The sequence below is a fragment of the Lissotriton helveticus genome (assembly GCF_964261635.1).
Source record: "Lissotriton helveticus chromosome 1_1 unlocalized genomic scaffold, aLisHel1.1 SUPER_1_unloc_17, whole genome shotgun sequence".
In the NCBI taxonomy this organism is placed as follows: Eukaryota; Metazoa; Chordata; class Amphibia; order Caudata; family Salamandridae; genus Lissotriton; species Lissotriton helveticus.
In genome coordinates, this window is record NW_027611656.1 from 2,559,807 (window position 1) to 2,576,922 (window position 17,116).

The 17,116-nt window shown below is 44.3% G+C and overlaps 1 protein-coding gene across 3 annotated transcripts in view; it reads right to left on the reverse strand.

Annotated features, from left to right (window-relative positions):
* Positions 1-17,116, reverse strand: part of LOC144805647 (uncharacterized) — a 435,707-nt gene that overhangs the window by 414,464 nt on the left and 4,127 nt on the right. Inside the window, exons 2-3 of one of the 3 annotated variants that reach the window (XR_013605559.1) lie at positions 12,844-12,961; positions 11,085-11,215 (exon numbers count right to left, since the gene is read on the reverse strand). The exons of 1 other annotated variant lie outside the window; for it this stretch is intronic. The gene's annotated coding sequence lies outside the window, so the exon portion shown is untranslated. The remainder of the gene's footprint in view (positions 1-11,084; positions 11,216-12,843; positions 12,962-17,116) is intronic. One more of the 3 variants, XR_013605560.1, reaches the window with a different exon arrangement.

Genomic DNA, 17,116 nt, shown 5'->3' on the forward strand with positions numbered 1-17,116 from the left:
GCCTGTCGCCTGGTTTTACGTATATACCAAGCATTGAGCAGAGCTGAGCTGAGGAGCGGAGAGAAGTGCCTACATCTGCCGTCTGTAGTGTGGCTGGCTCTTGATCCTGCTCTTGCTCCCGAAGGATTGCCAGCCTTCTCCCTTGTACTCTTGACAGCGATGAATAGCAAAGAACAAACAATGAACAGTGAGTGGTGAGTGAAAAGTGGCAAGGTGTGTGGCGTGTGGCGAGTAGTTAAGGTTGATCGGTCAGTAAGTCGCTGAGCCATTGGAGTCTGTAATAAGTTTGTACTAAAAAATCTGAGAAATTATGCAAAGGGGAAAGTGACAATAGACTGTGACCCTGTTGAAGCACCCCTCGACCCCTGAATTACTCTGCATTCCTAGACTACAGAAAGCCCTACCCGGAACCCGGATATTAATCAATCGATTAATTCATTAATTTATTTAATAAGTTACCAGCAGTACCGGCGGATTCTGTACTGATGTGAGCTTTGGGGGTATTTTTCGGTGGAGGTGTTTGGAGGTGTTTTTGTCCTATCAAGGCACCCGTTGGTCTGGTCACTGGCCCGTTTGATTTTCTGAAAGAAGCAAGACTTCTTCACCTTAGAGGGTGTATTATGAGGTAAGGAAAGGAGCGGCCACCTTTCCCTCCTATCAAAAGGAAAATAAAAATACAACAAACACTAATATTAGATACGTTTAAAATAAAACAGGCAGGTGACATACACTCCTTTAAATAATCTAAGGTCCATACATTTTGGGAAATTGGGAAAGTCGCCGTCAAAGTTTGCTTTTGTGAAAGATCCAACCGGTGCTATGCTAACTAATCCATGTGATCTTCAATTTCCAACTAAACCACTGAGTAGAACAAATATTATATCCCCTAAGCAAGGAGTAAGTGAACCAGGCCACCCTGAGTCTGAAGCTGAAGTCGAACGAATGTCAAATTCAACTAAGGACCAAATCAACCATTGGGGTCAAATAACGGACCTTGAGATGTTAACTATTCCACTTACTGGTCGTTCACAACAAGAGGACCCCAAATGCATGAATCTAACAATGGGAGATACTCAGCAATTACTATCAACTCGCCAGCCAATGCCAATAGAAGTACAAGTAAAAATCAGAAATGCTAACGGTATAGGGGAACCATCTAATTTGGGCCAAATAAATCAACCAGAGCAAGAAGCTCCAAATGAACTAAATGGTGGGGTGAAAATCATAAGGGAAGCCAATACCCCACTGAAATCGAATCTTACTCTGTCTAAAATAAATTCAGCTAAAAAAACAGTACCAGACGAAATGTAATCAAAATGATGCATCTCAAATTAATAAGGACGAATACAACAGCAACCCAGAAACTCTGCAGCGTTGGAGTACTCCGTATCAAAAAGACGTTTTCAATAGTAGGCCACAATTCATTAATTCTTGTGAAGAGGGAGATGATTTTCAAGGACCACAAAAAGAGGAGTATAAGGACCTCTCATTCATAAATGGGCAACACCATAGCCCAGGTACTCAGGCACCAGGAAGTGGGAACGCAGGAGCAATTTGGGATTTATTCTTCAAAACCTCGCAATTAACTCTGGAAGCTTTAACATATCAGTCCAACAAAAAGGAGGTCCAAATAGATCTTGAGCGCTATGGCATCCTCTGTTACCAGAATTGAGCAGAAGATAAAAACGCAAAATAATCTAATAGTAAGGGCGCAATCTCAGCCAATATCTACGTATGCAGAGTGTAGTTGTGCCCCACTAACTAACAAACTAACTACCATTCCGGATATTTTAAAAACAATAATTGACGATGTAAAAGCGAATTTTCCTAATGTGGGAATTCAACCCATCAAGACCGACTGCCACGCTAAAGATACAATAAAATGTAAAGACAATATTGTTGTTGTTAAAGAAAAAATAGATGATATAACAAAAGATCAAGAAGTGATAAACCTATGCTCGACACAATCAACAATGACAGACGCAGCTCCGGAAGTTCATCTATCAAAAAGAGAAACGAAAAAACAACGGTAGCAAGAAATAAAGTTTTTAAAAGTATAAAAAAATACAAATGCATCAGATATAGTAAGATTGAACACTGGAAACAACCATGACCAAATATCATATAGTGAAGGTGAGGGTAAACAAATGTCTCCAACAAAACCCTTTTAGTTATGAAAAATAAATGCCTAAACAATCAAGCTGATAGTATAAAAATGATAGAGAATGGGAAAATTCAGTCCTTAGAAATGCTGCAAGTGGAGGAAATTAATAAACAGGTGGAAAATAAGCCATCGCAATTGGAAACAAATAGAGCAAAGAGGGAGAGTATCAGAGGGGATGAAACGAATAGAGAATTGTTAAAAACCTGGAAGGATAATAAATTACCACAAGATCTGGGAACCGAAACGGAGCAGTTACATAAACATCGACAATCATGGTCTCAAACTGTTAGTAATCATAATGGAAGGTTAACTGAGCATGCTCAAGGTGAAAATAGCCTGCAACAAATTAAATAAAATAACCCAGATCAAAAAGAAGGAGTGGTGCAGGTAATTATTACGCCGGAATATAAATCTAGGAGTAATAATGATATCTTGACTCGTGGGAACATATTACAATAAATTGTGTAATGCAGTACCCTCATTAAAGAAAATTAAATGTACCGACATAGAATCAATTGAATTCCTCACAATCAAGAATAATAATCGTGAATCGACATTAGTAACTTAGACATCATCTACTGCCGCCAGCCGTATTATGCAAGGACATAATCTCTTTCAGGACTGGGGAATAAAAATAACAACTCCCCTGCAACCTTCCTATCCTAGCCCTTTTGTTTCATCAAAACTACAAAATCATAACCAAATGAGAACCAAGAATAATAAGAAATATTCAATATTAAAAACTCCATAGGTATGACGTAGACGTAAAAATAGAAAACCGATTATATGACACTGTCAAATTAGGTTGGCTATTAGCAGCCCTCCATAATGTCAGGCAGGATTGACATCTACACTCTGAAGTTCCTTTAAGGGGCCCAACAATTATGAATGAAAGGGTCAGATTATGTTTGTGGAATATAAATGGGGTTCCAGCAAAGATTCAGAATAACGAACTAGCTACTCTGTGCTGTTTTCAAATCATTTGTTTACAAGAGACTTGGGCTTTAGTTCCTTTTAGATGGGAAGGTTATAGGGTTATTACTCATTAGCTAAGAGAACAAGTAACTATGGCAGACCTTTTGGGGGTTTGGCTATTTTTATATCAACTGAGCTAAAAATGGAAAGTGAAATGGACGTCCAAAGTCAAAAGGATTATCTAATTGTCAAAATACGATACAAGTAAAAAATTATAATTAAATCTCTTGTAGTAATCAACGTATATAATTACGAAGAACAATGGCGACCAATTTGATAAATTTGATAATTATGATATTGCAGCAACTGGACAATGGCACCCAACCTGAGATTATTATTACCGGTGTTTATAACATGAATATGCTATGGTCTTATGATAGAAATGTTGAAATACAACGGCAAAATTACTTATGGTCAATTCCAAGTCTTTCATCAACAATGGGCATGAGGGAACAAAAGAATGAAAACATCGGCAAGACTCTTGTAAAAGAATTAGAAAAAAACATAATTAGAATTAGAAACCATAGGTCTAAGAGAGCTAAATGGGCGATTTCCTCAATATTCGCCACCAGCATGGACTTTTCAAGCAGGGGATCATAGGTCTAGAATAGATTATCATCCTGTATAAGCATTGGGGTGACTGGAGTGACAGAACTGCACCTATACTATATTCATGATACTCCTAAATGCCCCTAGAGGGGGAAGACGGTATCAGTACCGGACGCACCTGTCTGCAGCACATGATAGTCTGGCATGCCTGCACTATCTTTTCACCCAGACTGTCCAGAAAGAAGATTTTAGTGCCGCTACACACATAGCAGGGGGAATCTCAGACGATTCGCTGGTGGAGGTGCAACTCGATGGTCCGGTTGTAGACTTCATGCTACCCCCAAGGGTTGATCCGTGATATTTATAAGACAAGACGTTCAAAGCTTGTATGAGAGATGGAGCAGACCTCTATTTTAAGGAGAACGGGCGGCCTGTTGAATCAGCTTGCGTGCTATAGGGTGAATTCAAGGCAGGGAATGTGCTTTCCCGGAGGCACGCTTGGCAAGTGGGGAATCAGTTTCTCTCCCATTACACCATCAACTGAAGCAGCACACATTAAGAGCACTAATGGAAAATAGCGTGCACTTATGCGCTGGCTACCCAGCATTGTCTCTATGATGTTGGTGATAAAGTCAATGAGTTGCTTACATGGCTAGAGAGACAAGACAAAGGACGGAACTGGATCCTTGAGGACACTGACAACAAGGGGATGGAAATACTGGGAGAATCTTCCTGAAAGACCTGACCCTGCCAATGCTAAGGAATGAGGACTGAGACGCACTAGACCAAGACCTGACAGAGCAGGTCACGGTTGAGGGGGTCTCCTTGCAGAGGCTGGAGGTAACATCGAGGAATCCAGACGAGGTCAGCTCATGGTGGACTCTCGCTCTAGACTGATTGGGATCGATCCTCTAGAAAGGAGCTAATCCAGCCAAAGGATGAGCCTTGAATGCCGGCCTCCTTGACACGGTCCACCAAGATCCCATGGTCGGCCATGTCAACAGCGACCGAGACATCCAACAGCACCAGAGCCTGAGGAGTATCCATGTCAGCCTTCTCTCGCAGGGAGCCCAATACCGCCAGTATTACAGTCTCCGTTGAGTGGGCAGGCCGAAACCCAGCTTAGTGTGAGTCGAGATAGTTGGATTGTTCAATAATTCACCACATGAGCCTCCAGTACCTTTACCAGGTATGGGAGCAAGGAGATTGGGCAGTTATTCAACAGGATCTGGGAGTCTGCCCCTGATTTCTTCAGAAGGGGAACCACAATTGCCTCTTTAAAGGCCTTAGGGACACAATCCTGAAATAGGGACTCATTCAGAAGAGAGAGGGGTGGACCTTCAAACCGTCCTGCCAGATGAAGTCAATGATTGGGATAGCCCAGATCAGTTTCCGTGGCTGGGCTTTGAAATCATACAAGAAACAGTCGTCGTCCTTCGTGACTATAGGAAGTTGTAATCTCTTGGCCGGCCTGTCCATGAGAACATGAAACTCACCTATGTCAGCTGGCGGAGATTCAACAGGAATTGGAGTGGAAGGTGACAGAGTATGAATTTGATAATTGTCCTACTCAGTAAGGAGGGATCTATCACCCACTCCCCTTCTCTGTCGTCGTCAGTTGTGTGTGCGTCCTCCGGGTGATGAGACACTGATGCCACCGGAGGGGTCGGCCCGATGATCGATGAAGGCAGAGGAAGAGGCATCTGTGGGACAGATGAGGCCGACTCCGAGGGAGGAAATCGACAGCAGTAGTAATCAAGCATATGTTGCAAATTAGAGATGAGAGACATGGGCATCTGCACAGCTGGATACTCAAGTGGTGGTTGAGTATTAGGCTCAGGGTAATAATCATATCCTTGGTCATCATCAATATCTTGGCATTTGATGAGAAGCTCGGAAGGAGTACGAGCAGTATGGAACCGGTCATCCTCTTCCAAATCCTCCTCATTAGCGTCATAGTCAAAAGCTACACAGGAAGATTTGGTGATGGTTGAGTTGGCAATAGACCCAAAGAAGAGTTCCTACGTTGAAGTAGGGAAACATCCGTCGTTCCTGAAGGCGGCAAAAGTTTTGTTGAAGATTTCAAGAGGACTAGACACATCAAAGCTGAAGGTGGAACCAAGGATGCCGCCACCGATTCAGCGGTCAACGACGAAGAGCGTGGTTGAAGTTCCGTAAGAAAAAGCTTCTGTGCTGTCGACGAGGCAACCGTCGATGAGGCAACCACCGACAAGCCAACCGCCGACGAAGCAATCGTCGACAAAGCACCCGTCAATGACGAGGCAACCTTCGACATTGTCATGATTTCCTTCCCTCGTCATGCCTTTGCCGTGCGCTGCTGGCAGAGCGGACTACAAATCCCAGGAAGCCTAGCGCGGCGAGATTACGCAACACCTATAGACGTGTTGCATAACATGAAGGACCGCCTATATAGGCGGAAAGGGAAAGGACGCCGTGTCGGATATTCAGACTCCAAAGCCGACGTATCCTGAAGCAGAGCGCTCTGTGAGCAGAGACTGTTGAAACTATCAAGGATCTTCAAGAGAACGGAGTTAGGAACGCCCCGTGTCTCTGTTACTTGCGGAACAGTGGTCTGCAGCGCGTAAGTGTCCTCTGACTCTGACGAGTCAGCGAGGCTCGGCTCAGGACCCCGAGTTGAGGCTGGTAGGAGCGGCTGCTCCCAGCCCGGTCCAAGGGTCTTCTCGGAGGCCAGGTAAACGGAGGTTGGTGTGAGCCGTAGCTCCCAGCCCCTGTCCTTGTACTAGTCAGGGATTAGTGTTGAGACGCACTCCGGGAGGAGTTTGCGGCGTCTCCACGGTCCTAGCATCCAGAGGTAGGTCTGATCGAGCGGCTGCTCTCGACCACCTCTCTCTTTTGGTTCTTGGGTGATAAGCAGCGAGAATCGCCTGATTGAGATACCGGTAGAGCGGCTGCTCCCCGTATCCCCAAGGAAGGAGTGGTAGAGAACCCGGCTGGGCGACTCCCACCTTCCTCACGTCTGCTACCCCAACGTCAGAGATCAAGACCCCTCACCGCTATCGAACGGCATTGTCGGCCGCTTTTAGCACAGTGCCCTCCGTTGGCGTACAACGGGACCGTTGTACTTGCGGAGGACGGTGCATAACACCAGACCTAAACTTCTCAAGGGACTAAACCACAGCAAAGGCGTCCATCTAAATGGCAGTTCAATGCCGCTCCCTGGGGATTAGCCTTCTACTGATGAAAGCCAGTGGCTGATCTTGCCCTTGGTCATGTTTTTGGGATAGCACTGCTCCTATACTATGTTCAGAGGCATCAGTCTTTACAATGAATTGCTTGACATAATCTGCAGATTTCAGAACAGCTGCAGAGCACATTGCTTCCTTCAGCGTTTCAAGAGCCTTTAGACAGCTCACAGTCAAGTTCACTATTTGTCGGCATTCTTTTGGAAGTTTGTTCTGTGCGGGGTGCCACAATGGTGCCATAATCCCTCACAAACCTCCTATGGTCGAAGGGAAACCAAGGAAGGCCTCACTTGAGTCCGGGTAGTTGGAGCCACCCAGTCCAGAATGGTCTAGATCTTGGGTTGTAAGGGTTGAACCTGGCCTCCACTCACAAGGTTACCCAAGTATGCAACCTTTCCCTGCCCTATCTGGCACTTGAATGCCTTGATAACGAGGCCTGCACTTCTCAGAGCCTCATATACTTTACTAAGGTGGATCAGGTGATCCTGCCAGGTGGAGCTAAAGACAGCAATATTGTGTTGAAAGGCTACACTCAAGGATTCCAATCCAGCAAGGGCTTAGTTCACCAACCTTTGAAAAGTGGCAGATGCATTGTTCAAACCAAAGAGCATTACAGTGAACTGGTAATACCCATCTAGGGTTAAAAATGCAGATATTTATTTAGCTCCTGGAGTCAAACCTATCAGCCAGTACTCTGATGTGAGATCAAACATACTCAGATACTTGGCTGCTCCCAACCTGTCAATAAGTTCATCTGCCCAAGGAGTTTGGTATTCATTGCTTTTGGTCACAGCATTCATGCCCCAATAGTCCTCACAAAACCTAATTTCTTTCTTACCATCCTGGCTATGAGGCTTGGGGATTAAGACAACTGGGCAGGTCCAGGGGCTCTCAGAAGGCTTTAGAACTCCCAATTCCAGTATCATGCTTACTTCAGCTTTGATGCTCTCTTTCACATGTTCAGTCTGCCTGTATGTTTTATTCTCGAAAGGTAGTCTTTCATCAGCGTCTACATCATGGACACACCAGCTAGTCTGGGGAGAGGTCAAAAAGAAGAGCTCATTAAACTGATTTAGGATTTGCCTGCAATCAGCCTCCTGATGGGCAGGTAGGGTGTCTGACAAGACCACACCTTCCACTGACCCACCTTTTGGATTGTTGGACAGGTCAGGGACAGGTTCACTCTTTGCTTCCTGATCCTCATCTGGAAACATGAGCATGGTCACATCTGCCATGTCATAGTAGGGTGTAAGGCGGTTGACATGGTTGACCCTCTTATGACTCCTGTCAGAGCCAGAATCTACCAGGTAGGTGACCGCCCCTTTTCTTTCTAGGACAGGGTAGGGTCCACTCCACTTACCTTGCAGAGCCCTAGGAGCCACAGGCCCAAAAACCCATACCATCTGCCCCGGCTGGAACTCAACCATAGCAGCCTTTTGGCATTACCAGAGCTTCTGGAGCTCTAGGCTGGCCGCAACGTTTTTGCTTGCTTTTTCCACGTACTCATACATCCTGGAGCAAAAGCCAAGCACATAGTCCACTATATCTGCTAAGGTTCACCAAGAGGTTTCTCCAATCCCTCCTTCACAAGGCACAGTGGTACCGACAGGAAACCCAAACAGAAGCTAAAATAAGGAGGACCCCACTCCCTTCTAAGGCCCTTCCCAATAGGCAAAAAGCAGGCATGGAAGTGAGACATCCCATCTTCTTTTGAGTTTTTGAGGAAGTCCACCGATCATGCCCTTCATGGTCTTGTTAAATCTTTCAACACAGCCATTACACATAGCAGAGTGGTTTTGGCCACACTGACCAGGACGTATGCAGCGGGGGGTTGGAGGTCCCACATTTGGACCCCTAATATTATGCCGTTCAATTGCAACACGCAGCTCGATGGCTCAACACAGACCCTAGTTGGGAAATGCGGCTCTTGGCGGGAATGGTGGATGCTGGTTGTCTTCCAGGGCTGTTAATGGAGGAATCAGGTACACCGAAAGATACTCCATATATTGTGCGACAGATGGCAATGGTTTGTAGTGAGAGAACTTAAGTGCGCACCATTCCATAGGGAGCTCCCAATCTGGATATTAAAACCAATCAGGCATAGAGCATTCAGTATGTCCTTCCAGGCATGGAGGAAGGGGGCTGCGAGCAATAGGGTGAATTGTACCCAGATGAGACTTATCGCCTGTAAACATACCCGCTAAGAGTTTTGTCTAAGCCAGGGGCAATTTTAACAACATGTGGTGCTTGGCAGACACAACTAAGCACACCTGTCCATGCTATGCGACAGCTCTGCCGCATACTCAAACCCTTGAGATACTGCTAGCGTATGGAACGTGTAGACACCTAACTATGCATCTTTACAGAACAACGTGATCAGATACAGTAGACAGTGGATGTATGACATTACAACACATGCATTTACAAAGCATGCCATCACAACGCAACCATTACAACGCATGCCATTACAACGCAGGTGCTATTACAACGCATGCCATTACAACATAAGTATTTGGTAAGTATTTCATTCAAATAATATTAATTTATTTTTAAATTATGTTTGATAATATTTTAGTAATATTTTATTTATATTAATATTTTTAATTAAAAAATTATATTTTAATGTACTATTCTTACTCCAGAGGAGTGTAATAGTAGGGTAAGTATTTGATAGTGTAGGGGTTAAAATTACTATTCTAACTCCAGGGGGGTGTAATAGTAGGGTAAGTGTGGATAGTGTAGGGGTTTAAATTACTATTCTAACTCCAGGGGGGTGTAATAGTAGGGTAAGTGTTGGATAGTGTAGGGGTTAAAATTGTAATTTAAAAAATATTAAATATATTTAAAATGTTATAATTATTTTAAATTAATTATTTCTTAAAACCCAAAATAACTACATTAATATTAAAAATATTTAAAAAAAAATAATAATTTTATTAAATTAAAAGAAATTAAAATAAATATTAATATTAATAAAATTAAATACTTACCTATACTTACGTTGTAATGACATGCGTTGTAATAGCACCTGCGTTGTAATTGCATGCGTTGTAATGGCATGCGTTGTAATGGCACCTGCGTTGTAATGGTTGCGTTGTGATGGTAATGCGTAGTAAAAGTTGCGTTGTTATGGCTGTTTCCCGTAGACAGTACACACGGGCCCGAGAGGCCTGTAATTTAGACTTTAACATTCCAATGGAAGATCAAGACTGGCAGCGGGCCTGTGAACTAATACACATAGTTTCTAGTAATGCCCATTTTCGACTGATACATTATAATTTTCTGCAAAGAACCTACTTAACGCCACAAGACCCTCATCGAATGGTCGGGTCTTGCCCAGTTATATGCTTGTGCTGCAACACTGTGGGGGCCGATTTCTTACATTAACCATGGTCCTGCGATGAAATACACTCCTTCTGGCAACTAGCTGTCGAAGAAATAATGCATGCAACAAAACTAAGTATTGAGCTGATACCCAAATGCTGTTTATTTGGCCTCTTTAGATGCCAGAAGGGCGCAAGAAGACCTATAAATGTGGTCAGTCGCCTATGGTACTGGCATGACGTAGAATTGCAATCACATGGCTGCCCCAGCATGCCCCAAAGATTGCGCTCTGGCATAGAGATGGGTCTCTTCTTCTACGGCGGACGCTTCTATCTCGTCTTGGTCAGATTCTTCCCCGAAGATATCCAGAGTGTGTTGAATGCTTTGACGCTGCCTCTCTCGTCATCGAGCCTGATGATCGGGTAGAGTCCTCTTGGACCGAAACGACTTACAAGCATGCAGTCTTCCTCCTTGTGCGCCGGAGAGAGGCACAAGTTACAAATTTGATGTAGGTCGGTGCGAGGGTACTTGGGGTGGCACCCAGGACAGAAATGGAATGGAGTCCGTTCCATTTGCAGATGGCTGGCCCTACGCAGCAGGCCAGACGGTTGCCCACGAGGGTTTCTATTAAAATTTAAGAGTTTGCCGATCAATTTGAAATGCGGAGAACACGGAAACGCGTACTGAAACAATACCGTTGAGGGTAGAGTGGACTGAGCACTGAGGGGAACCCGAAGAGCGGGTTCGGAGCCCAGCAATATACATCCGAACCCGTTTGGGGTAAAAAACAATCTAACAATGGAGTTGATGCCCATCCGCACTATCACCGAAAGGAGGAGTCACCTTACCTTGTGACTGGAAAGACACCAGTGACCGGAGTTGGCTAGAAGCATTGACGACCTTTGGTATTGATTAAATGTATGATTCCAGGTCACAGGAGGCACTGCTGAATACGGCTGGCTAGCAGCAGCGGTGGCCTCTAGGAAGAAGGAATTGAGAAAGCATAACTGGATATACTGGTTTCCTTAATACCGATAATTGGTTACACATGAATGCCTCAACGTGCATTGATATATTACATTACCAAATTACAATATTCTTATATTAATTTGATGTGACTGTTCGCCTTAATATGCCTGCAAGGTTACATGATTCTATTAGGGCCAGAACCATTTTATTTAGTGATGTCCATCGGCACACTTTCCTGTATCTTGTAATAAATTGAATATTGACAAACATAAGTATTATTTCCAGAAACAGTGAATTCTGCAGCTTGTCTGTGTATCTTTTATCTGCACCTCACGGACTCCTTACATTCCTTTCGAGAGAAGATCCTGCCTCCTACTCATTAGTGTTGTTTCAGTAACTGTTTCTATCACGTGTTCATGTTTCATTGACTTGTATTAGGAGAAAAGTGTATAAAAATACATTGTGTAGCATTAGCATTATATACTCCAACTTGCTTTAGGGTGGATGCTCTCGTCCATTGCAAAGACAATTGTCACTTGTTAGTTTGCTTGGCCTTTTGCTATTTTTGCATTAAATGTATGATAGATGTGTTGGCCTCCAGGTGTGTTGTGTATTATTTTACATAGCACAAGAGATGACGAGGAAAATGACAGTCCAGTATACACATTCTTCATATAAATCAACTCACAGTATACTGTTCTGGAGGTTCAGTCCCACAGACATTATCTCTAACTGAACGCAGGCACCCTAGGAAACATGTGCTTTTCAAACCAGTTGCCCTCTGATGCGGCGTCCTCGCTATTGGATAGGTCAATATGTTCTGAATTTTATGAGGGTTACCGTTACTAGTGCACTCTGTTAGACAGCGCTCACCTGTAGTAGTAAGATGATACTAGGCACCTTCTCACCCATGCACGGTGCAGGGCTTTGAGTTACAGAGCTCCTCACGCTGTGGAGAAGATTAGGTCACATTTACCCATTTTCCCATATTTGGTCCTGATGAAATGCCAACAGATTGCTCCATGACTACAGAAGGCATGAAAAAGGTTGACCTGAAGTATAGACCCCAGCTTACCAGCAGGTCCATAGGTGATCAACACTTTCACACAGTGATAGGGGTCATTAGTTCCTCAATTTCTCTGCCACCGTTTTTGATCTCAACATGGACCAGGAAGATCACATTAACTATATTGTAGCAAATGGTCAATAGTTGATCTTATATTCAGACTTTCACCAATCTCACATCTTATGACACAACATCCTCTGTCCTACTATGCTCATCTGGCGTACTAATAAAAGATCTCCGACAAAGTGCCCTCTTGTGGTGCCCACCAGGCAGTGTAGCGCCGGCCTGGTGAGGAGTATAGCCCAATGATGAAGCATGTCACCTTCAGGTGAGTGAACGCAACTTGTCTTAAAAGCACATGCTTCCTAGGGTGTCTGCGTTCAGTTACAGATAATGCCGCTGGGACTGAACATCCAGGAACAGTATACTGTGATTTGACTGTTTTTTTTTAACAAATGTACATAGCAGATATTGGCCCTTCCTTGTGTCACAAAAGTGATCGATACCTGCCTAGGAGGGCACTTCTTACAGATGAGAATGGGGTTATCATGTTGCTGCTACAAGCTCCTTACCTGTGCGAGTTATCAGGAATGATGCAGGGGCAGACCCAAATCAGCCACACATGGAGATCAATGACAAATACTGAAGAATTAACAGAGCTTCCAAGCTGGTGACCATTACTTATTTGACCTTGAAAATAAAAGACACATTTTTAGTATTCTGGTGACTCATGACCATAAAAAACAAAGATTATAAATTCAATATTGTGTCAAATACTTAAAAAATGGAACTGGATGTGCTGAATCGGATGTTGTCCCAGGTCACGCGTGACACCTTCCACCACTATTGCTTATGGGACTTGTAGTTTTGTTTTTCTCATTAAAAGGATGGGCTCGAAAGTCCCAGTGTTCTAAGCGATGTTGGTCAAAATCAGAGGCCTGAGTGAGGGTGAAGCATGACATGGCTCTGCTTAGCAGTGAGATGACTGACAGTTCCTCAGCCCTTCCATTCTTTGACCTACAGAGGCTCGTTGGCCGTTCATATTTTTTTGCAACGACAAAGAAACTTTTATTGCAGCTCATGTCAACGGAAGAGATAAAACCCCTGGGCGTGTTTGTCAAATGTCAAATGTCAAATGCTTTTATATAGCGCACTTATCACCAAAAGAGGTCTCAAGGCGCTTTGCAGAAGAAAGGCATTGACCTAACAGAGTTGAGATACATCACAGTGAAACTTTATTTGGGAAAGAGCCACGCCTTTAAACCCCTTCGAAACTCCAAATAATTGGAGACCTACAGAAGATGATTAGGTAACTTATTCCATAGTTGGGGGGCCACATATGAAAAGGATCGGCATCCATTCCTGGACGTCCGGACTCTAGGTTGAGACAGCAAGAACTTTGAGCTGGAGCGAAGGGCTCTGGACGGAGTGTACCACACTAATTTTTTTGCTAAGTAAGAAGGGTCGATGCTGTGAAGGAGTTTATGGGTTAAACTCAAGATTTTAAAATGGCATCTTTGGCGCTCAGGTAACCAGTGCAGTTTTTTAGGAATGGGTTTAGAGGCAGACCTAGGAGGCAATCCCAACATAGCCTCGCGGCCGCGTTCTGGATGGTTTGTAGCTCAGACAGCAGATTCTCATTTATGGAGGCAAACATGGCATTTCCATAATCAAGCCTGCTGACGATCAATCCCTAGACCAGGGGCTTTCTGGCTTCAGGTGGGAGCCATTTAAAGATTTTACGCAGTTGGCGAAGTATTCCAAAACAAGTCCCGACAACCTGGTTGACGTGAACTTTCATAGAAAGAGCCCCGTCAAGCATGATCCTTAAGTCTCTTACGGCTTCTTTAGGCTCAGGGCTGGGCCCTAGATCATGAGGCCACCAGTCCTGAGACCAGAAGGTCTTGGCCTTGCCGAATAGCAAAATTTCTGACTTACTGCAGTTGAGTTGAAGTTTGTTTTCACTCATCCAACTATTAATGTGAATCATACATTGTTTAAAACTAGTACAGGTTTCCTAGGAATTGGATCTACAGGTGATAAGTACCTGAGTATCGTCTGCGTAAGACACCGTAGTGAAGCCATAAGATTTTATAATGTGGGCCAGAGGGCAGAGATAAAGGTTAAATAATAAGGGACTAAGGATCGAACCCTGCGGGACCCCCACAGAAAGAGGGATAGTGGCGGATGCATGAGAATTCATCCTGATATAAGAGTAACGATCCTTGAGATAGTCCGCGAACCAGGCCAAAGCATTGCCTCTGACACCAACCTCCCACAGCCGATGTTTCAGAATGCTGTGGGAGACGGTGTCAAAGGCAGCGGAAAGATCCAATAATACCAGAATGGCTGATTCGCCCCTATCCAAGGAGAGTCGGATGTTATCCACTATTTCAATTACTGCAGTTTCAGTGCCATGAGCGGCACGGAAACCTGACTGCGACGGGTCAAGAAGTGCATATGTTTCAATGTAGGAAGACACACGTTTGTTGACCAAATATTCAAGAACCTTACCAAAGTACGGTAGTAGGGATATTGGTCTGTAATTGGACAGGATAGAGGGATCACTGTTAGGCTTTTTAAGAATAGGCCTGACTTGCGCCAGTTTCCAGCTACTGGGGAAGGAGGCGCTCTCAAAGGAAGCGTTAAAAATACTGGTTAGACCATCAGTCAGCAACGGGAATAGCTCACCGCACTTACGAGGGAGCAGGGGGTCGGTAGGAGATCCTGATTTAATTTTTTTGAGTGCCAATAGCACTTCTGCTGGGGAAGTGGGCTAAAATTCTATCATGGATGGAAAATCAGTGGTTTCAAATGAGGGCTCGGAGCCGGAAGAAACCAACCCACTTAAAGCCACTTTTTGAGAAGAGGAAGGAAATGAGGAATATATTAGTTGGATCTTACTATGGAAATAGGAGGACAGTGAGTTCACCCACTCCAAGGAGGGGACACATTCTGATTGCTCCACCTGAGGAGTGGTAAATTCCCTGAGTATTTTGTACAATTCTTTGCTGGATTGGGAGGCTTATTTATTCTTTGCGTGATAAAGAGATTTGGCCGCCTTTATATGTTTCATATAATCAAAGTGCATTAATTTATACTTCTTGCGGTTTTCAGGCGTTCTGAACTTCCGTCATAATCTCTCCGCCGATCTACAGTCCATTTTCTCTTGTTTCAGAGTCTCAGTAAACCAAGGTGAGGCGATTCTTTTCAAATTAACTTTTGTTTCCGGGATAATTGCATCAAGCGTGTTTCTAATAGACGTTTCTAATTGAATAGCCATTGTTCCAGTATCATTAGGAAAATTGTCCGGAGGTTTAAAATGCATATGAAACGCCTCAGGAGTCAGTTTATGCCAAGGTCGGATAAGTACGGATTCTTTTTGGGTAGTGGTCCATGACCTGGAAGGTATAGGAAAATTAAAATGTATTAAGAAATGATCCGTCCAGATCATCTGCAAAGGGGGGTCACAGTTTAAATCAGTCACATTGGAAAATACTAGATCCAATAAATGACCCGCTTGGTGAGTGGAGCCTTGTACCCGCTGAGTTAGTCCCAGGGTTTCCAGGGTTGAGATTAAATGGCAAGAATCCATGTCATATAATAGTTCTGCATGATGATTGAAGTCACCTAATAAGATAAAATTATCTGTAGCCAGCACATGGGAGGCTAAAATATCTAACAAATTGTTGGCGAATTCGGATTTACCTCCCGGGGGTGTATATACCAGGGATGCTTTGCCGACCGCTGAAATGTTGTATTTTATGTTAATTATCAAAATTTCGAGCGTGTCGTTGGAGAGCGAATCAAGCCGGGTAATCTCCATGGGGGCCTTTTGCGGCTACTGCAATGCCTCCCTCTCGTTTTCCAACTCTATCTTGCCTAATCAGATGGTATTCACTGGGGAATGCCGTAGCAATATCAGAGGAAGCCTGACTATGGAGCCACGTTTCCGTAAAGAAACAGATGTCAGGTTTCTGATTGTCCAGTAGACACCAAAGCTCTAAGGCATGTTTAGGGATGAATCTAGTATTAAGATAGAGAGCAGTGAGAAAATTAAGGTCCGTTTTCGTACTAATATTGCTTAGTTCCTGCGAACTTTCGGACATAAATTTCTCCGAGCCCCTACGCAATAGAGAGGAGACAGCCATCCTGGCCGAATCATTCCTAAAAGGGGTGGCAGTGGGACAGACTACCTGGGAATCTACTAGATTATGCTGGTTTAATGAGAGCAGTTCCTGCTGATTATAGCAGATCATGGTTAATATACACGGACCACTTAGGAGCCACGCAAATTTAAAAAATCCACCACGGGTTTGGGCGACGGGCGGCGTCCCGGCGCGGACGGGCTTGCCTTTGGCACGCCTTCGGCGCGCCGCCGGCGTGCCGCTGCGCGCGTCCGCTCTGTGTGGTGGTTTAAGTAGGGAAGGGGGCGGGCAGCTCTGATGACGCTGCTGGTGCGCCAGGTGCTTCCTGTCCCTCCGCACAACCGGCACAAGCCGTGGCGGAACGGGGACCAGCACATGAAGAAGGTCAGCAGGTGAGAATTAGGCGGTCGTAATCACTGCAACACATTTTAAAAGCACACAAACTAAAGTATAAACGTGGTCGTAATCACCGCATGCAATGTTTAAAACTCTACAAAGTATTAGAAAAAAAGTACGCAGGTAAAACAGCTATTGGCCTTCAAGCAAGAGAAGTGTTTCCAGCGAGGAGTTAAATCCCCAAACTCACTCAGTAATCAGCGCAAGTGCAACACACAGCAAGGTTGCCAATCTCGCTGCGCGCGTCCGCGCTGTGTGGTGGTTTAAGTAGGGAAGGGGGCGGGCAGCTCTGATGACGCTG